This window comes from Molossus molossus, unplaced genomic scaffold (genome assembly GCF_014108415.1).
Source record: "Molossus molossus isolate mMolMol1 unplaced genomic scaffold, mMolMol1.p scaffold_m16_p_7, whole genome shotgun sequence".
NCBI lineage: Eukaryota > Metazoa > Chordata > Mammalia > Chiroptera > Molossidae > Molossus > Molossus molossus.
This window is the reverse complement of record NW_023425401.1, coordinates 47,010,917-47,033,188: the sequence shown is the minus strand read 5'-3', so window position 1 is coordinate 47,033,188 and position 22,272 is coordinate 47,010,917. Positions and strand designations below refer to the sequence as shown.

The 22,272-nt window shown below is 33.9% G+C and overlaps 1 protein-coding gene across 18 annotated transcripts in view; it reads right to left on the bottom strand.

Moving 5' to 3' along the window:
* The window catches only part of CD36 (CD36 molecule), a 214,882-nt gene that overhangs the window by 35,409 nt on the left and 157,201 nt on the right, over window positions 1-22,272 (bottom strand). For 10 of the 18 annotated variants that reach the window (XM_036246795.1, XM_036246789.1, XM_036246791.1 and 7 more), the window contains one exon: window positions 15,091-15,384. The exons of 4 other annotated variants lie outside the window; for them this stretch is intronic. The gene's annotated coding sequence lies outside the window, so the exon portion shown is untranslated. Of the gene's footprint in view, window positions 1-1,395; window positions 1,480-15,090; window positions 15,385-19,368; window positions 19,394-22,272 lie in introns of those variants that run through there. 4 more of the 18 variants (XM_036246804.1, XM_036246797.1, XM_036246807.1 and 1 more) reach the window with 4 other exon arrangements.

Genomic DNA, 22,272 nt, shown 5'->3' with positions numbered 1-22,272 from the left:
TATAATTATGATATTCCTCCCAGATTAACCTATGATATGGTGACTGTGTATTTGATATATTGTTCGGATTAATACTGATTCTGGTAAATGAAATAATGTCTCATATTTCTTCTCCCATATATGTCAATGGACCACCGGAGTCTCTATATAACAAAACTTTTTTGGTTATTTTGTAAACCAATATTAAAAGCAATTTTTTTTTCAATCCACAAGACATTACTGGTAAGGGTTTATACTTGTGGGGTTTATACTTGTTTGAGTAAAGAATCTAAAACCTCTAATGGATCCAGAAAAACCTGATGGGAATACTACAAAAGATATATACTTGTCGGACATTTAATAAAAATAACCTTGGACTCAAAAAAAAAAAACAAAACAAAAAAAAACATTTGCTAACTTAAAATCACATAGGAATAAACTGAAAAGTACATGTAAACAATTTAAATATATATTACAATATGTTACTTGATGATTTCAGTAGCCATTTTAGATTTACTTTAGAGAATTTATGTCATTTATAGTTATATATGCACTCAGTGTAATTAAATGGAAACATTTCATTTCTTTAGAATGATTTATCTTTTATTTGTATTTGGTATCATCATTCAATAAAATAAGATGCTAATATTTGTAATGTTTCCTAAATATCCCAAAACATCAATTTTGTTTTATTTTTATTCTGCTACCACATTTTATATAATTTATACTTGGGCCAGTGATAAAATCTAGAATCATTATTTGGAATTAATATAATTTACCATTCCCAAAGCAATTATAATGTTTGTTCATTTAAAAAATAGTTAAGAAGAACATATTTAAATACACACTGTATTTAACCATGTAGATAAAGTAAAAGTCACCAAAAATTATGTAATTGAGATAGAAAATTAAATAAGCTAATGACTCTATAAAGTAATAAGTAGTTAACAATTGCATACAAGATTGCATGTTGACATGAGTGGCAAGTCATTTATAACAACTAATTCTCTTATATTGATTTCATTTATGATTTCTATTCATAATTTAAATTAAAAACCATGTATAAAGAGCCTAAATATACAATGAAAGTTTTACAATAATCTAATAGGATTGTAAATAATTTTAAATATTAACAAATAATGTTTACAGAAATCATAACATTTTAATCATCAAGAAGATAAATGTCATCGGCCATTAAACAAGGTTTTAATATTTTTTAAACATAAAATGGAGAAGATGGAACCTGGAAAACAACATAAACCTAATTTTTAGATAAAGACTAGTGACTTTAAGAAAACAGCTACTGCTTTTTGTGGTTGTTATATAACTTCTTAAGAGTGTTTATATAGTAGTATCATCTCCTATCATTTGGGAGACAGAAATCTCTTATATTAAAAAAAATAAATCACTACTTACCTTTAAAAAAGCTAAGAAGGATTTTTCAATCAAATGTTCCAACATTTGAACAGACAATTCTTAGGAGGACCCAGTGATATTCAGCAGAAAAAAAAAACCTACCCTGAAATCCTCATTACATAAAGTGGGTGAGTTTAAATATGCTTAAAAAAAAAAAAAAAAGACCACAATGTCCTGAAGTCCCAGTGAGTGTTTTGTTGCCAGAGGAATTAAAAAAAAAAAAGAAGAGAGAAAAAAACCCACACACATCACATAACTGGTATGACTCTTACGGGTCTATTTTTATGGACCAGAGAGGACCCATTACCTATATCTGAGATAGTCGGCATTTCATTTATTTAGTTTTTTGGTCATTTGCCCATCCAAGTCAGTCAGAGGCCAGGGAGGAAAAAGGAATGGAAGTTGCCTCTTAAAACATTCTGTTTCACCACACAATCATTATTCCAAATGTTGAACTAAGGGTACGAGTGTGAAAAGTCTAGATTAGGAAAATTAGTCCTTTTTACGTCCCTGCCATGATTAGCTTGCAAAACTCACTTCATGAAGTTTAAATAAAACATATTTTTCTATACAGCATGAATCTGAAGTGCACTGAAACTAACAACTTTGAAAACAGTTGGAGACTCTGTCAATTAACAAAGATGAAAACAGACTTTAAAAAAGGAAAGAGTCTATTGTTCTAACTGGAAGTTCTTAACTGTTTATCATTTTCTGTTAGTGTTATAAAAATTTCATTGGTATAGCAAAATCTCCCTAAATGTTTTCAGCCACAATACAACTATCAAATAACTTTTAAATAGAATTACACACACACACACGTTACTTTAAAAGAAAGTCACTAATTTTAAGTCAAATATTTTAAAAAAAGGCCTTGCACTCTGTGAGGGGAAAATACCCTAAATATTAAGAATCCATTTGTATAAAGATATTTTTAGAATTCTACAGGCAAAATCAAAATCTTCAGAAGGTTAAACTGTCACCTATCAGGCCTCTAAATAAATGCTTCCAAGTTAACCTTGAAATGAAGCAACTTGACAAAACAGTCAGATATATTTAGTTCATTAAATCATATTTAAACCAGTCTTATCATTGGCTTGTTCCTGCTTTTCTTCCTGGGCATGTGGAAAATCCTATCATGTTAGCAGTGCAACTAAAGAAAATAATCTAAAACACTCTTTTTAAAATTTTTTTCCCAGTATTGCTTTCCTTTTCGAGGTATTTTTACTGTCACATTTATTTAAAAATTAATAACATGTTATAAAATACTTTAGGTATTTTGGGATTTTGTTTTCTCAAATTTCAACCTACCTAATTAGGATAAAGTAGAAATGACCTTGCACAATTTTATTACACTTTATGCTTTTCATTTTAAAAGAATAAATTACAGAGATTTCAGTTACCTTAAAAAGATGATTTCCTTATAATGGTGACCTTTTATCTTTGTTGTATTAGTAAAAAGGTAGTATAAAAGCTAATTAAATATTTTGATTAAGCATATAAATTTTATTAATTTAAATTGCTTTGATATATTTTCTTCTGAACCTAATTCTCTCTCTCTCTCTCTCTCTCTCTCTCTCTCTCTCAAACACATACACACACACCAATATGACAATTCAGAAATAGCTCAACAACACAGGAGTTCAAATAGGACCATTTTAAAAAAATGTATTTTAAACATATTGAAAGAATAGTTAAATTATAATGAAAATATGAACAGAGTTAAAGAAAGATATTTCAGAATAAAACATGCAAAATAGATGCCTAAATTGACATTGAACTTACTTGGATCACTACTTAATCAGAAGCCTAATGCCATCTATCCAAACCTTCTGACTGCTCCTGGAGTGGGAACTGTCACACACTCCCATGAGCAGTCCAAAGAATCAAATGTACATTCCCAGAAGCAGCTGTTAAGTGTTCAGTTCCATAGATGACAGTCCCCGAGTAGCCTAGCATACAATACCCTGAAAGTGCACAGCTAACTAAAATCTACATATATTTAGATTTTGAGCAATATATACACCTTGAACAATAAGCCAGGAAAATGCTACATCCATTATGGAGTAACGAATGTTAAGGTTTTCATTTTTACAAGACTATATACCACTAAATTTTGAAGGGATATGCTTTATATGACAGTGTACCCTTGTCTTATGTAAATCCACTATCACACTAGATACATTTAATAGAATAAAGTATAACATTTTCAATATAATAAAGTCATGTTAGGCACAGTTCTTTGGGAACTCTTTTTTTGTGAGACCACATAGGGTTTGAAATCAGACATAAAGGAATACGAATGTTACCAGGTTCTGTTTACAATGGGGATTAGGAATTAAATAACTACTTACTCTTATTTTCTCAATCAACAACTAGAGAAAATTAAATAAGAGGGTGGTGATAAGAAATAAATGATGTGAGTTTTATGCAACACTTGCCAGGGGCCTGATTACTAGGCACTCAAATGTGCTTCCCTTCCTATTGGGCTCCTGCCTTTATTCTCCCTTCTCTGCCTTATTTTCTACAGATTACATAGCAAAACAACATGAGAAATGCACTTGACTTATTTTCTTGTCCTGTCCCTGCATCAGCTAGAACATTGGCTTTGTGAGGACACTGAGAAGGGGATTTAATTATTCAGTTCATGGTTGAATCCCTACAGCGCAGACCAAGGTCAAGCTGGTTGAATGAATGAATTTACACAACAATGATCTTAACCATAATAATATATCAAAGAGGTGAGAATAACCAGAATTCGGGGTTATTATACTGCTTGTTCATACCACAATATGCAATGGTTTGATTGAAATAGAGCATTTGATGTGAAAGTGATGGACCTGGGTTTAAATTTGTTATCTTCCCTCACTTTCTAACTACTTGGCCTCTCTTAGTCACAATGAAAATATCTCCAATTTAGAATTTTTGAAAAGACTGAGAGTGATAATATGAAGGACTTTATGCAGAACCTGACATTTAGTACTTGTTTCATAAATGATTGCTATGGCGATCATTGGCTAAATAAATTTTCAATTTAGAGAATTTATTAAAGTAATATGGAAATAAGAAGTATTGAAAATTATAGAAAAGTATAAAATAAGAAGGCTCTTTCAACCCCCAATTCTATTCCTCAGAAGTAAAAAAAAAATCTTAGGTATGTCCTCTCCGCCCCAGTAATTTTATGAATTTTAAAGTTATATACATATGCATATGGTATAATACATATACTGAATCATACTTTCTGCAACTTGTCTCTTCTCATATTGTGTGCCTTGGAGATACACTCATAACATGAAGAAACTCTTTTTCCCAAATTAAAAGATATTCCAGCTCTGGCTGGTTTGGCTCAGCCATTAGAGCATCAGCCTGCAGCGGGTTCAATTTCTATCAAGGGCACATACCTCAGTTGTGGTTCATCCCTGGCTCTGGTCAGGTCATGTGACACGAAGGCAACCAGTCGATGTGGTTCTATCACATTGATGTTTCTCTCTCTCCCTCCCTCCCTCCCACTCATTCTGATGATAAATGGAAAAAATATTCTCAGGTGAGGAAAAAAAAGATATTTCATAATAAATAATGTATTGTCTTTTAAATGACCAGTTTCTTATTTAATAGACATTTTTTATTGTTTCTAGATTTTGATCTTACAGAAACCATGCTAAAAATTCATGTACATATAGTTTACTGACACCAGTAAACAGCAGACAGCATAATTTCTAAGTTAAAAGTGTGTACTTTAAAATTGTTTTTTCTTTATTGATTTTAGGGAGAGAGGGAGGGAGATCGATTGGCCACCTCCTGTATGCCCTCCACTGGGGATTGGGCCCACAACCTGGGCATGTGCCCTGATTAGGAATCAAACTGGTGACCTCCTGGTGCATGGGTCAGTGCTCAACCAGTGAGCCACAGGGGCCAGGCTGTACATTTTTTTTTTTTTTTGGTAAGGAGAGTTTCACCAAATTTCTGTTCATGCATGTAACCCAACATGTGAGAATACCTATCTCCATACATAACTCATGCTGGTTTACATTGAACTTTAAGGTTGTTAACAAGTGTTTTTTAATGGTAAATATTTTAGTGCAGTTTAACCTATTTTCATAAGCAAATTAGCCATTTATATTTTAAAATATTTGTGATAATGTCTTTGTTTATCTTTTTTTATAGGGGTTCCCCCCTTCTCTTATTAGTAAGAGAATAGTCTTCTGACATTTTACGATATAAAAAAATTAAACTATTTTTGACTTTATTTTTATTTCTATTTTTTTAAAAAACTTAATATTGAGATTATTGCAGCCCCCCCAACCCTTTACCTCCTCTACACACTCCTACTTCCCCCTCCTTTGATCTTCACCAAAGTCTTACATTTTTCAATTACCAAAAATTTCCATTTTCATGCCATTAACTTTCATAACATTTCATTTATTATTGAATCTTGTTTTGAAAGGATTTTTCCACTTCAAGAATATAAAAATAATAAAACTTACGTTAGCATTTGTACACTTCTTAAAAATTCTTTATAACAGTACTTTTATATAAGCTGATTCATGGAATTTAACACTTGGGAATGAAAAGAGGAAGAGTAAAGTAGGTTGAGTAAAATCAGTATTACCACATATTTGAGAAACAGATGACACTTATTATAAGAGCTCCAGAAGAGGGGTCACATGGCCCACGTGCTGGTCACATCTTCGTTAACAATAATAGAATCATGAACTGTGCAGCACAGAGTAATCCTATTCCTGATTTCCTTTTTTGTCAAAGCATATATAACTACGGAGTCTATTGACACTCCAGTTGAAGTCAAATCAAATGGTAAATTTAAATTGAAAAAAATAAAGCTGGTTCTATGTAGCAAAGCTTCTTAAATAATTAATTTCTTTTTTTACAGTTCAGCAAATGAAAAAAAATTAGTATAATATACATTATAATTTTAGATTTTACAAGTAAGCAAAGACATAAATTATGATGACAATACAATACCAGAGTTAACACATATCGGGGGCTTGCTATCTGCTAGTTGTTAAACTAAGTAGTTCACATGTGTGACCCCATGATATCACCTTACTAGACTCTTTAGACGACTAGCTGAGGTTACCCTGCTAAACATGCCAAAACAAGGGTTAAAACCCACACAGCCTAACTGAGAGCCTATACTCTTTTGTGAGGAAAAACAAGATAAATAAGTCCCTGATTAATACTCAATTTTACATATTCTTTTCAATACATTTATAGAAATTAAATAACAATTTTAAATAATTGTGCAATAAATGATACTGTATTAAGAGGAAAATGTATCTAAACACAACGAACAAGGAATAAACAGTGATCATATTCTGTAAGTGGCAATTAAGAGAATTATTTTGAGATTAAATAAAACAATTAAAATTTATTCTAAAGACCTGTAAACTATCTCAAATATTAGTTACTGCTATAAAACTCTAGGGTAAAATTTGTTTTAGCACTTTAATTCTTAGGAATAGCTAACCATGGAGATTTATACACACACATATACTTATTTACGCACATGTATAATATACCTATGGTTACATATGTGTGTCAAATGTATATCTATGTTGTAAATTGCTGCCATGTTCATTTATAGATGTATTAAATCAATGGCATGTCCTACCACTTTGTATGGTATATAGGGGCTTTACATGTTGAAATAAAAATAAATAAATATATATGAACATAATTAATAAGAGAATGTTAAATGTACAAGACATAATGGTATAATGTAATGCCAATGAAAGCTTGAGAGTCTAAAATAGAGGTTTCTAATATCACAGTTAAATTAATATTTCAAGGTCATTATTAAAGATAAAATGAAGAATATCACAATAATTGAAGTTTAGATTTAAACCATGTAGTCTAATGAATCAAAACACAGGATGAAAGCAAACATACTGCATTAAACATATAAAATAAATTTACCTATCTGTTTGAAAGAAGGCATTATAGGAGATGTGTGTAAAAGAGAGATTAAAGAGAGCACCTCCGTGGATAATGCTTATGTGGGCAGGGTCAGACCAATATGTAAATTTCATAGGCCATCTAAAAATGTTGGTAGACCTAACCTTTTCTTGAAATGTTTACAAAGCTAACATATACACACACACACACATACGTGTGTGTGTGTGTGTGTGTGTGTGTGTGTGTGTGTGTATTTTGTAGAGAAAGATAGAAACATTGATATGAGAAAGAAACATTGATCGGCTTCCTCCTGTACGCCCCCCACTGGTAATCAAGCCCTCAACCCAGGCATGTGCCCTGACTGGGAATCAAACCAGGGCCTCAGTCCATGGGCAACACTCAACCACAGTGAGCAGGCAAAGCTGACTTAACTTTCTAAGGAGAGGGAAAAAAAGTCAACATTTAAATGATACTAAGAAACATAAGGAAATATGATGTGCATAGTTGTCAATATAATTTGTATTCATATAGAAATTTATTTGGGTGGGAGAAACAAAAATATTCAGGTAAAAGAATAACTAGGCCTCAAAACATAGTGTGGTGAAATAGTAGGGAAAAAATCAATAACAAAAACAATTATTTAGTTAATGAATGCCAAATTTTAAAAGGTTGAGAAAAAATTATGCAATCAATTTGAAATTTACTGAACAGAAATACAGAATGTTTATTGACTTGAGGGTACAACAAATTGTAATGTTGAGAAATGCAATCTAGACTAGAAATAGTTCCTAAGGAGGGATCTTAAAAATGAAATAAATAAATTATTTTTTAGGAAGAGTAAGAGAAATCAATTTGCATTTGCATGGGCTCATGACTTGATCAAAGTTATATGCTTTAAAATGCTAAAATAATATCAGATTTTTGTTATTCTATTTAAGCAGCATTAACAAAGTTAAAGAGCATGATGAATATATAAAAACAGAAAAATTTATATAAAGAAATCAGATAGATAATGAGACAAAGTGATTTTCTTCCATTTAATAAATAGACACAGTAACCACACTAGGAAGTCTGTCTTGGAAAAACTTGCTTATATTAACATTTATGCCATCTGACAGTTTGTTAAAATTTAAAGATACCCAACATTTGGGCATCTAATTTCTGAAAGAGTTAAACGCACATACATCTACACACACACACACACATTTTTAGTGACTTAGAAGCATACCTAGATTTCTTTTTAAAGCTAAACAAGCATTTCTAAAAACCACATTTTATAACAATAATTTATTTAAAAACCACTACACAGGAAATAATACATTTTGGATACCCCCCCCCCCCCCCCCCAATCTCTATCTCTATCTCTATCTCTTTCTCTCAATGGAGAAGTTTGATCCTTCTCCCTGACACTTGGAAGAACCTTTTGGCACAAACCCTGCATTTGAATGGCACAGCAGCTTCTGCCAGAAATTTTAAAGGAATATAAAACAGTCTATCAAACCCTACACTGAAATCAACTTTCCTTTCCCAAGTTGATCCTCAGTGGGCTCTTGGAAAAACCTGCTTCCTGCCTTCCAAAAGACCAGCAGGTTTGTTTCAGAGTGCTACTTCTCAAATGAACTGCTTGGAAGAACCTGAAATACATTACTAAGATTTCCAAGAAGCAAATGTTTCCCTGGAAATGTTATGGATTGTTTAAATTTCTTTTATACATATTTCCATGAATACATTATAGAAATTGTAAACATTAGAATCCAGATAGAATAAACAGTGGCAGGCCACTACTCCATAATGCATAAGACAGATACCACGTAAATTCAGAATAATTCTAACATAGCAAAATCCTGCAATTGTCCTGCACGTGTGTCTGTGTAGCTGATTATCTGCTTGGATGAGTGAAATGAGCATTGTCAGAGACAGGGTAAAACCCTCCCTTTGGAATCTCCACACTTAAATTTTGAGAAATTTGACTTATTAAACTTCATTTTAACCTTGACACATTAGTATCAGCATTAAAGCTTGCTTTGTATTGTGGAGCACTGACAATGGACTTGAGAAAGGAATTTACCATGTGATTAAGTAGAAAGAAATATTGCATCCTTCTAACTCTGCTAGGTAGATTTAGTAGCATCAATCCTGTCTTTATGCAACTGTCTGTTATCCAAATTGTTTTTGCAACAAACACAAAGGACTCGACATGTTTATTGTGACCATCCTCTTTCAGAAACCTGAATGTCATCCTTCTCTTTTGTTCTGATGTGATTTAAATAAACAATAGGTATTAAATCTATATTGCTGTAGAATGTCACCCTTAAATACCTCTGCTATTCCTACTAGTTTTACCCTGCCCCGCCAGCACATCTATCCCAATAGACTGTTTTCTCGGCTTCTGGGGCCCAAGGTCTCTCAGTTGTGGTATTTAGGTAAGCAAACTATCCTACTCCACAATGTCTCCAATTTGGGAGTAAAGATACAAATGTGAATTGAGATGCTTCTGTTGTCTGAATACATTTCAGTGTACTTGTAAAACTCCTTTTGTTGACAACACAGTGCTTTCCTGTTGAGATTGAATATGCTGAGAATATCATTGTTTTCCCAAGCTATATATACAAGGCTTGGAGCGGTGTCCTCCATGTATTCTGGACATTATCCAAGATTGTTGCTAGGCCTGTTTTTCCTCTCATTTTCTACAACTCCTCAGGGGAAATTGGGTCATCACAGGAGGCTGGAGGAAAGAAGGCTATGGCAAGTAACATTTGGAGGTGAAGTCAGTCCACAGAACATGGAAACAACACCATATTATGCAACTCAAAATTAAAAACCAGCCCTGCCCAGTTTGGCTCAGCAGTTAGAGCACCAGCTGTGGACCAGAGAGTCACGGGTTCAATTCTGGTCAAGAGCACGTACCCCAGTTGTGATTTGGTCTCCAGCCCTGGTCAGGATCATGCGGGAAGCAACAACCAATCAATGTCTGTCTGTCTGTCTGTCTCTCTCCCTCGCCCCCTCCCTCCCTTCCTCCCTCTCACTCTTTGTGAAGATAGATGAAAGAACATCCTTGGGTGAGGATTTAAAAAACCAAACAAAAAAAAAACACATTAAAACCAGTAAACATTTTCCATGGTATAAAGAAGCATGTCCCAAAATACTGTTTTTATAAGCTTCCGTATAGACTCTTTTCTCTTTCTGAAGCTTCTGTTTTAAGTTTTCCTTCTGTTCTTTCTTGAATACCCTGCATTTAATTAAATAAATTATAAGAAAATGCATTTTCCTTCAGGACTCCTAAAACCTGTGCTCCTTTGTTCAACATTGGTGGGAATCAGTCTTTCTAATATCATGTTACCCATCCCCATCCTATGTGTAAGAATGAGAAAGCCCGTGATCATATGGCTGGGGGCCATCTCAGAACCTCAAGGAAAATCAACCTGGGTCAACGTCACCACCCAAGTAAAGGAAAGAACAGAGAAAGTTAAGAAAATCCCGCAGTTTGATCCCACTGTGCCTGAAGAGTACTAACTGGAGTTTTCAATTATGTGAGACCCCAAAATCCCCATACTGATTCAGCTAGTTTGAGTTGAAAGCACACAAACTGTTACCCTCACAGTCCATGTAAATTGTGAACTTCAGCTCATATACTTTAAACAACTAAACCATCTAACCAACGTAGCTCATTAAGTGTGATCACAAAACATTTTTTAATCAGCAGGCTTCTAAAACAGAAAAAGGAAGAAAGAAAAAATATCTCTGCAATATGGTTTTCTACACTATAGATGCTGAAGACCCTATACTCTGGGTATCACAACACAGATTAAAGAGACATGGGTATGTTAAATTCTTTGTGAGGAGAGGAGTAACTTTACTTTTCCAAGTTATCTAACACCAAGTTTAAAAGGACTGATTATTTTCCAGATGTGCATTTTTTTTTCTATTTAGTGGACACCAGGCACATAATAACAGATGTAATATATTTTAAGCAAAATTCTTAATGTATTAAACAGATAGTCTGATTCTTCCACATTAAAAAAATATTATTTTGATAGGGCTTTAGTATTTCTTTCATCCCTCCATTTAGTGAGTAACTACAAGGATGCATGACATGCTCCTTTGATAAGCTTTTCTCAAACATTTTAAATGATTTAATTAATAAACACTAGTTGTGTTTATGTGTCCATTGCCAGAAAGTCATAATCAATTAAAATAATTCAATCACACCAAAAACCAAGATTAAATATTAAAGGGAGATGATAAGTAAGTGGTTGCATTATTGTTGTTTTTTTCCCTGCCTATTAAAAATTCTTTCCAAGTGTCTTGAATATTATATTCTACCATTTAATTTTTTACATGGCCATCTGTCATCACTTGATAGACTAATATGTGTGATCCCTTGCTAATAGTTTGACTCCTTTGGGTTGTTTAGTGGCCTTGATCTGGACTGCTCATCTATTTTGTTAACAAATAGTGGGCCTTGATCTGAATGCCAAATGCATGTCTGGTGAGGGTGCCAGTGGGGCCTAGTCACTGGGGCCTTATACCAGGACGTTAGGGAAGGCTTTTCTGTTCTGATGGCAGTTAATTCAAGAAATATGGGTTACACTCTGTCTTTGTCCTTGTTTCCAGCTGTGAGATGAGACTTATTTTCATTAATCTGGGCATTACTTAGGTGAACTGACAAGAGGATTACAAAAATTGATCAATTGCAGAATTCTGTAGAAATAATCAAAGTATAGGAAAAAAAATCACCAAATGTATCCTTCCTTATAATATAAAAAATTTGATTCTTTTACTCCCAGAAGAAACTTGAATCTGATGAACTCTTAAATATCAAAACAAAATGCATAAGTACCAAAGCCCAGGAGTAAAGGACAGTAACGAGAACTCTGGAGCAGTCTCGTCTCAGGAGAGGCTACCGGCTCTGCCCCTGCTGTTGGCTGTGATAAACCCAAGAGCTGGAATCAACAGGGAGACAAGGGCAGTACAACACCAACATATGAAGGGGTACGGTTTATATATAGCACGAATATGTAAATAAATAGGTGTCATTAAAATCTGAAAACATAACTAAAATCAGAAAGGGAAAACTAATTGAAAATGCACTGCAAGGAGTAAATATTCAAACTGAGGATGAGTGTATGTCCCCTAATGTCTCTCCATTACTGCAGAAATGAGCTTTGTGAATAAATTAATTTTCTGATACATTGGTGTGTTAGAGTACATGGTATATTGTTTAAGGCATAAGATTTTAAAGAAAAACAATGTGGTAGAACATTTATTGTATTTATATGTGAATAAGAAATTAATAATATAAAATGAAAATTTCATTAAAATGTAGTACATATATGTGGATAAATTTATAGATTACTTGTTTAGAGCTATTAATAGAAGTCAAAATTACAGAAACTTTTTATTACCATAAAGATTATATATGATACTAATCTTGCTTATTTATGCTTTTAATGTAAATTATATATATACATATATATACATATATATGTGTGTGTATATATATATATATATATGCTTAGATAATGGGATAATAACCAGCATACAATAAACTCAAAATAACTAGAATTACATTGTGAATTTAGGCTTAATTTTTGTGTAGTTGCTATCGATTATAAACTATACATTACTATTTTCAAAATTTGGTAAATTGTAATATTACTTAGCTTATGTACATTATAAAAATACTGATACAACAAAATAACTGACCTAAACATTCTTACCAGCAGAATATGAAGATTTGGCACACTGCCAGTGAAGTGAGTTTTGCATTCTCTGATAAATTCGGTCGCCATAGCAAGACCATAGTCACTGAGTTTCTAAGCAACCTAAGACTCCACAGACTTCAGATACTTAGGAGTCCACTGTTCTTTCAACAGTAAGGGAGAAATAGGAAAACTTGTGGTACCAAACTCAGTGGAGGACTTCCTGATTACCCAGAATATCAGTGACTCCCATAAAGTCTCCCTTGGATTGATAGCCATTTAAATTATTAAATAATAATATTCATACTGGGGAAATAACTGATTACTCGAAGTGTTAGTGGATGAAATTAAGTACAGAAAATTATCAGTACTTAACAATGTTTTGGTAGACACATATTTGCTAAATGAATAAACAAGGTGCAATATAGAATCCAATTCTTTAAAAACAAAGTCATTTACATAATGCTAGCCCTCATAAATTCCTTGCCTTTTAAAATAAAAATATATCTGTTTAGGAGCCTCGACCACATTCAGACCTAGGTTATACCTTTACAAGTGTAATTTATCATCACTGTAGGATATTATTCTTTGAGTACTTTTGTTATTAAAAATGAAAATAAATTCACACCTACTGTTTAGTAGCATTGCTACACAGCATGTCATCTCAATTTTTTTTCTAATAATTATTTACATTCAGTTAACAATTTTAAATTTGTAATTGCTTGTGATCTGATATTGAAATATTTAATTATAGCTTCTGTAGATGGCTTAAATAATGTCAAGCGTCAAACAAAACTGTACATATCTGAACTGTAAGCAAGCTTAAAAATTATCTCTTGAATAAGGTTATATTAACATTTCCTGTCCTTGTCTCCGTTAAACATTTTCCCTAGTCCCCTATCTTCACACAATATCAACTGAGGCAAATCATTGCTGCCAATCTCTCTTTTAATTCACAAGGCCCAATTTCCAACTAGTTAAGATGATCACAATGAAATAAACTAGAGGCATATAATATTGTTTGTCCCCATAAAACATAACACAATGCAGGTAGAAATAAAATCTCATTACTAGAAATGGTTATATGTGACTAGTAAAATAATTATGTCTGAAACCTGTTAAATTTTACCTAATTTTACTACTTGATTTTCTATGCCTCCCATTGTCATTCTATGTAGCTAGTTATTACCAAGAAAAAAAAAATTGTAGAAATTATTTGAAAGTTGAAAACTGGCTGTTGCTTAATGGTTAGTGTTTTAATGTTATTTCCTATATCCTGTTTGCTATTCCATCAAAGATACAGGAACCCAAGTCGGGTTTACAATATGATAATAGAGTTCTCTGATCTGGCGGTGACATAAAGTTGTAAAGTCATCTCTCGAGCAGGTCACAATAGCTACCTGTTGACTAGAGCCATTCCAGGAATGCCAGCAGTAGAAACTGCCTGTGAACTCTACTGATTACTGCTGACTATAAGCAGTAGGGGAGGATAGATTCTTCTTTCTCCAAGATTGAAAAGGCAGCCACTCTGCCTCACAATCTTAATAGCATAGAATCCCAAAGTTACATAATGATATTTATTATAATTGCATCTTCAGGTGAAAGTGACCATCTACAAGTTAACAGTTTCCCTTAGTATATTCTTAAGGATAAAAAATAGCTGCACATGAATTTGCCCTTGTAGTATGTTTCGCTATTAAAATATACCGGCATTGTTGCAATGTATATAAGTGCATGTATGTTGGAGGGTGTGGATAATTTAAATAATTTTGACTATCTTCTTATCACTTACTACTGCAGTTATTACAGAAAAGATCATAGTAAAGTTACTACACTGACCAATTCCTTCCATTTTCTTGGAGATACAACTTCTTATCTAAAAGATTGAGACAAGTTGCCAGAAAATCTATAATATCTCATATACTCTATTTCCTGAGAGAAGAGAAAAATGTAAGTATAGCTTAAAATGGACAAGAGCAAAGCAAAACTCTGATCAAAGTAAGAAATTTTAGTATTGCAGGCATCAGTCTTGATTCCTACATTGTTAGGCAAGATAAGTTTACAATTACATAGGCTTAATTACCAGTTAGAAGTCCGATGAAAAGTGCAAGGCCACCAGTGTTAACGTACTTTCAAAATGCTGGTTGGAAGACAACAGGATTGACACTGATGACTCTGGTTTGTGTTTGCCCCAAGTGCTGGGTCAAATCACTGCTGTACATCAGTCAGCCCCACCTCCAAGTAGCCAAGAATGGCTGTGGAATTTTGATTGGCACTCCAGTGAGGCAGTGGGATTCCTAAACCAAAGTAAACCCTGCAGCTGGTGTTTGCCAAGTTCTCCAGCTTGAAAATGAGCTACTCTTCACCCTGGTTCTTTCTTAAAAAAAAAAAGAAGAAGAAGAAGAAACAATTACTCTGTGACGTTTAAAAGAACACAGAAGCAGCTCCCTCTCCAGGGATATTCCTACTTATTTTCTCATAGCAATTCCCCTGACTTTTTTTTTTTTCATCCTGTGTCTTGGTTATAGCACTTCACAGTCCTCAGAGGAAGCACTTATCAACATGCACATGGATAAGGAACAAAGCATCAGTGAATAGCTTAGTTGTGGAAAGCTGGAGATCAGAGCAACATTAGGTGGAGCTTTGCAAAATGAACAAGTTCAGATTTACAGTAGTTACAACATTCTTTTGCCATATAAGAGAACTAAAATAATAATATTTGGTCAGTATATTATGCAGCTCATAAGAATAAAAAATTCCAAACAAAAATGAGGACACTCTAAAAATAAATCAAGTCATTACAGTATATGCTAAATTAGACAAAAATAATTTTCCCCATATCATTTACAGTGATACTTCTGTGGGGATTCATGTTGATGACAGTCATTCTCATACACACACAGACTCAGTGAAGATTTATCACGTGGCCACTGTGTGCTCACAACTCTGCCAGAAAGAGGAAGAAAGCATGATCCCTACTGTGAGGTTTTCTGCAATGTGCTTTGAATACTTCCATATAAAGTACAATGCGTGAGTATTAAATACTTTTAATCTACCTTCTCAAAGTGGGCAGCTACCCCTGTTGTGAACACTCATTCAAGACCTGTCTACTTAGAATGTATTTTAAGCCTATATTTTGGTTCTCTTCATCACCTAACATCTAGAAAAACACATAATAAATGTAATAATGATGTTTTCACTGGTGAAACTAATGGTTTCAAAGATTTATGAATTGGCTATAAATATTACTGGCTAACTCCTTACTCTTACATCACAGGCTATAACAACCCACAAAGCCCAATTGCCTAAGGCTCAGTTCAAAAGTGGCCTAATTACTGGCTTGTGATTTCTGGGCATTCTTGGTTGCCTGACTGTGACTGGATGATTAGCTAAATTCCATAGTTAGAATGCTAAGTGTGTGCCTCTGATGAATCCTCCATGCAAGAACTATTGGGACATTTAAAAGGATAGGGATAGGGGCGTTCAAGGAGCATAGAGAACAGGATGATCCTGCTTGCTATTCAACTGCTTCAATTAGAAGTCAATCAGAGAAGGCTTTTACTGTACCTGTTTTGGGGAGATGATCTATAATTCTCCTACTGTTATTTATTGGAGGCTACCAATATTTACTAAGAGAACCCAATAATAATATCAACCCAAATTGGTTTGGATAGTTTAGCAATACACACTTTCAAGGAGTTCACATACTAGAGATGTAACTCACACAGTTCCACATAAAGATTCGGGGTAGAAAACCACAAAGTCTGTTGGGTTCACAGCGCATCCATATTTATTCAGATATAAATAGCTATGACTCTGAGTTCAAAGACCTTTCACCCACTTCTATATATGATACATTTTTTCCTCTCTTGTTCTTGACCTTTATGTTGCAGAAATTGAAGGAATCTTAGGAATCAGTAAGTCCTGATCATTTAACAGTTAAGGTTTCAGAAATCTAGATAGCTGGAAATTCTTGTTCTATGTTGGTTGCCTCGGTGGTTATTAAGAAACAAGAACAAATCACTTCTTCTAGAATATGACTTTCTTTTTCTCCTTATGTTTCTATTTTTTTCCAATTATACCCTTTTTTGCAGATCTTTTTCCAGGTTCTGGACTAATATTTGTTAAAGTACTGCTTTATTTTTTGGTGTATGTTATTTTTCTTCTTCTTCAGTAATGCTAGTCAATTTAACATTAAGTTCCTGGATAATTGGAAAAATTTGTACCTGTTTTTGATTCCCAGTAACTATACCCTGTTACTAAAGTTAATTTTTTAAAACTATTCTGGTTATAGTGCTCTTTTGACTTGCCTTTTTTTTTTTTTTTTTAATTATCCTTATTGTTGAAAGTATTACAGATGTCCCTCCTTTTTTCCCCCACTGACTCCTTCCTCCTGGCTTTACCCCTCCACCCCCGCCTTCACCACGCTATTGTCTGTGTTCATTGGTTATTCATATATGTATATAAGTAATTTTTGTTTTATTTTAAATATTTAAACTTTTAAAAAATTAAATTAGTATATATAAAAATAAAATATTTCTATTTGATTAATATATTATGTTTCTTTCCTTTCATGTGGGACAACTTGGAAAGTGCTAGGAAAGGATAAAGGAGAGAACAAAGATTTTTAAACATAATACCATGGGTCGGGTGTCATACTAAAATTCTTCCATGTGTCATTATTTAAGTATACAAAAATAATTTATAACTAGGTATTGTTAGCCACATTTTCACAGAAGATATAAATGACAGGGAAAATTAGGAAAATTGTAAGATTTCCAGAATTAGCAATAAAGTAGGTGACCTTGAATTTATTCATCCGGGCAACAGGTAATATCACAATTTAGCCAGAAGTCATAGGATATATGATGAAGTATAAGCCTTTTCTTGCCCATATCTAAGTCTTCACCTTTTGTCAATATAACTCTCTCAGCAGATGCATTTTTCTCTGCTATGTTGATGTTTTAGAATTGTTTTCATTATTTTTATACATATTATAGATAAAATAACACATTTATTCACATAGTTATTTAATAAACTCTTCCTCCTTTGTGCTGACTATTTCTAGGTCCAGAGATTGTGAAAATAAATAAAATAAAACCCTATCTTCATGGAGTGATGGTTAGATAGACATATAGAAAAATTATTGCAAAATAATACAAGAGGTAGTAGAAGGTGGTTTATGTGCAAGACGTCTTAGAGGAGAGATGACTAGCTTCACAGAGGAATGAACCAATATCCCAGCTCCTTCATCAAGCATATGTTTGAGATTAATTTCCATGTAGCGACCAATACAGAGAAGGGGTAATGGCAGAGGATATTTTTCTGTCTTTAGAAAGACAGAAATTTCTACCAGAAGCCAGTGACTTCAAGGAAGAAAACAAAAAGTTGTGGCAGCAATGTCAAAATAGTAAGATGCGAGAAAATTCACTTGAAATTAATCAAATCCCTGCTATTTTCAGGAACTGTTAGGGGAAAAAAATGTAATTTTGCCTTAGTATTGACTAGCCATTCATATTACATTGCCAAAAGCTATCATTTTGCTTGTATAAAGAAGCCCAAGTAACAACGAGAACTTTTGCTTTAATACACAAAAATTTTACTGAAGTCTGAAAAAAGATAAAAAACATTGGATGAGTTTTACAAGTATCTTTGTTTTGTTATTTGGTACTATCATAGATAAAGAAATGTTCATTTAAATTTAGAAAATGTGGGAAAATATATTGACTATTACATAAACATACCAATTTATTTGGAGAATGAAGATTGTATATATAACTTGGAAGCACTACAGTAATTAAAAAATCTAAACTAGTTAGACTAAATAAATCAAAAGATAAATGTTTATGACAGTTACAGATTTCTTTGCTGCCTTGTGTAATATAAATTATAAAAAGATCTTAGTATATTTGGATGCCTCTTACTATGGTTAAAGCATATCATGTTATTGTGTGAATGTTAGGTGTTAGAGAAAGCATACATTCACATTCAGGTCTAAGGAAACAAGAAACCTGAGGTTGTATAAATACTAATGCACAATGAGACAAAAAGCCAAGTGGTGCATTCTTATTTAAAGAAATTAAATGCAAGGAAAATTTATTTCCATTTGAAAGCCCAGAGGAAAATATTTTTAAATAAAAATGTCTTTGCACCATTAAACATTCCTAAAATAGGGCTAGGCAATATTGTAGTACTATGTCGTGGAAGTTGGCTTTTAAGTACTGCTTTTCCTCTAATTTCCTTTAATCCCCTCTCTTTAAAAGTCTTCAGACTGTCCCAGATTGTTTGTTTTAAAATCTACGCTACAGGTGCCACCTAAGGTAATGGCTTCTAGCCGAATGCATTTCCAAGCTTTACTAACCTTAGCAGACACTGTGGCAATGTGAGGACAGCCGACTCCGTGTGTCGCCTGCACGCTGGCTTCTGCGAGACAGTTTGTCTGGAAGGCTTTTTCCCTCTTCTCTATTGCTCAACTGGATTAGGTAATAAGAACAAGAGTCCTGGTCTCCTCTGTCAAATAGGTGACTCCCAAAGTGTCTGGGGGCAGGACTGGTCTCCTCTTTGCCTAATGTCACTGAGCTTCAGCATTGAAACCCACAAATCAATGTTCAGATATATAAACAACCTGGCAGAATGAAACAACTGGGAAAATAATGATTTAAAGCTAATAGTAAATACCACCTAAATGGTACCTTGTGATGCTTCCTCTTTTAGTGTAAGTAAAACCAAAGCTGTTTCTGGTGGGTGTTTTTTAAAATCCATTGTACTTATCTCCAGAATCTGATTGCAGGGCACATAGGCTTGTTGTGTGTTGACTGACTTTTAAAATAGTCACATTGCCATTTTTATTCCTTGTAATATCACTTTGTATTTAATTTATGAAATGATCATCTTATCAGAAGCACATTCTTTGAAAAACTCAAATTGTGCCATGTTATACTAATGGCGAACACTGAGGGTACTTAACTACAGGCCAGACATCATTCTAAGAACTTTATGTGGATTATTTAAATTAATCTTCATAACAACTATTTGAGATAAATATTATTGTTTTCCTAACATTGCGAATGGCAAAAGTAGCAAGGATAGGCAACAGGACTAGGAGTTTAATTGTTCAGGGTCAGAGTGCTAAACTACAGTTGAATCAATTGTGATACTTTTTTCTGCAAGTAACAGAATATACCAATAAAAGCAGCTTAATATAAGGGGTAACATATGTGTACTTGCCAAATAATATTAAGAAATAATTATTAGCTTCTAAAGTTCTAGCTCTTTCCAAAGCAGTCATTTAAAAATATTGGGCTATCATACCATCTTTATATCACAATTATTTGCTCAAACTACATAGTGTGTATGTATATGTAATCAACTCAAAATAAAGACCATAGAAATGCCACAGGATCTCCTAGCACCTAGAAGGGTATTTTCTTTAACAGGAGAAAATGTTACACATTAGAGCTTCAAAATCAAATCAACGTTAAAAATAAGAATCAAGTACAAGTTTCCATCATTCCAGACAACACAACTGTCTCTTCTGACACAGGGCGTGTGAAATACAGAACTACCTAATCTAGAACAGCTGGAGAGCCATCGGCGTAGGACACGCTGGGATGGCCGCAGTGACTGACATGGAAGTGAGTTTCACAAACCAGACTCAGGAAGGCGGGTAAAACTTCTATTTTTCTAAATTTCATTTTTACCTCAAGCCTCCATTCTGTCTGATCCAGCATATTTCACACGTTCATTTTTAAGAAAACGTCCTTTTTAAAAAAAACCTTTCTCAGACATTTCGGATGAAAACCCAATTATATTTTCCTGAACAGGTGTTATATCCAGAGAGGCGATAAGAACACGGAGCGTATACTCTCTAAACTCGGACTATGCCTTTCCCTTGTCCTGGCCATGCTCACTTTGCACAGGATGGCTCTCTTTTTCTCAATTTACTTTGACAACCTCCAGGGCCTTGAGCACAGTGTTAGGGCCCCATGAACCTGCTTCTAAACACAGAAGCCTACACTCCACACACAGGCCACGCTACCCCACTGCTCTGCTCCCCCCACGGATGCAATGTTCTCTGAGGCTCCTCCTCTCTGAGCGACAGCTCTGCCCTGAGGTCCTCGTCCTTCCCACGGGCTGGAAGTTTAGAAAGTCTGCCTTCAGGAATGAGTCCACAGCAGGGCAACTCGCACAGCTCTCTAGGATTCATTTGCATCTAAGCTCTTGTGTTCCCACTTCTGTCCAAGCTCATGCCTTTTTATTACTTGGGGATTGTGTCGAAAACAACTATTTTGGACTGATCAGAACTGCAGAACTGCATTCCAAATCTTTATTCACCTGAGTAATAACATAATGTCAGTTTTGGGGTTTTTTTTTCCCCAGTGAAGTCCTTCCTCAATTTGCAGTTTCATATCTTATAGTCCAAGAACAGCATGAAAAGGGTAGGAGGGACAAAACCACATAGATTAATGCCTCATATTATTTTATAGTATTACAAAAACTATAAATTATGCAAACACACACATGACAGAAGTTTTGCTGAGAGATCAATGGGAACTGAAATCCTAAGAATATGTTCACAGAAATCTTCGATACCTAATATTCCCTAGATTAGTTGAATATAAATAAGTAGAAGAAAGTACGATTCTCTTTTTATATCCTCACCTGAGAATATTTTTCCATTTATCTTCAGATAGAATGGGAGGGAGGAAGGGAGAGACACACATTGACTGGCTGCCTCCCACACGACCCCAACCAGGGCTGGGGACGAACTGCAACTGAGGTACATGCCCTTGATCGGAATTGAACTTGCAACTCATTAGTCTGAGGGCCGACGCTCTATCCACTGAGCCAAACAAGCCAGGATGAAAGTAGGATTCTTAGCAAATAAAATTAGGTAATGGCACAAAGCATTTATTACTGTAATTGATTTGGTTGATAAAAGGCATGTAAACACTCCTAAAGCCTGGCTTGACAGGAAGGTTCCTATCTACAGGTAGAGGAAAATGTATCTACACCCAGTTATAGGAGACTTAAATGACTGAGCATAGTCTGGCCAAAAACATTAAATAAGGAAGTGGCAAGATTATTTGAAGGTTTAAAATCACAACCAAGACCTCTGGTTAAACTTGGCAGATTGAATACATATGTTTTTTTTTTGTGCCTGAAATCCCACTGAAATTAAAGTAATAGAATTTATAAAAACTTGGTACACATGTATTCAGGCCAAAGACTAAAATGAGAGAGAACAAAATAAGCCAACATTCAG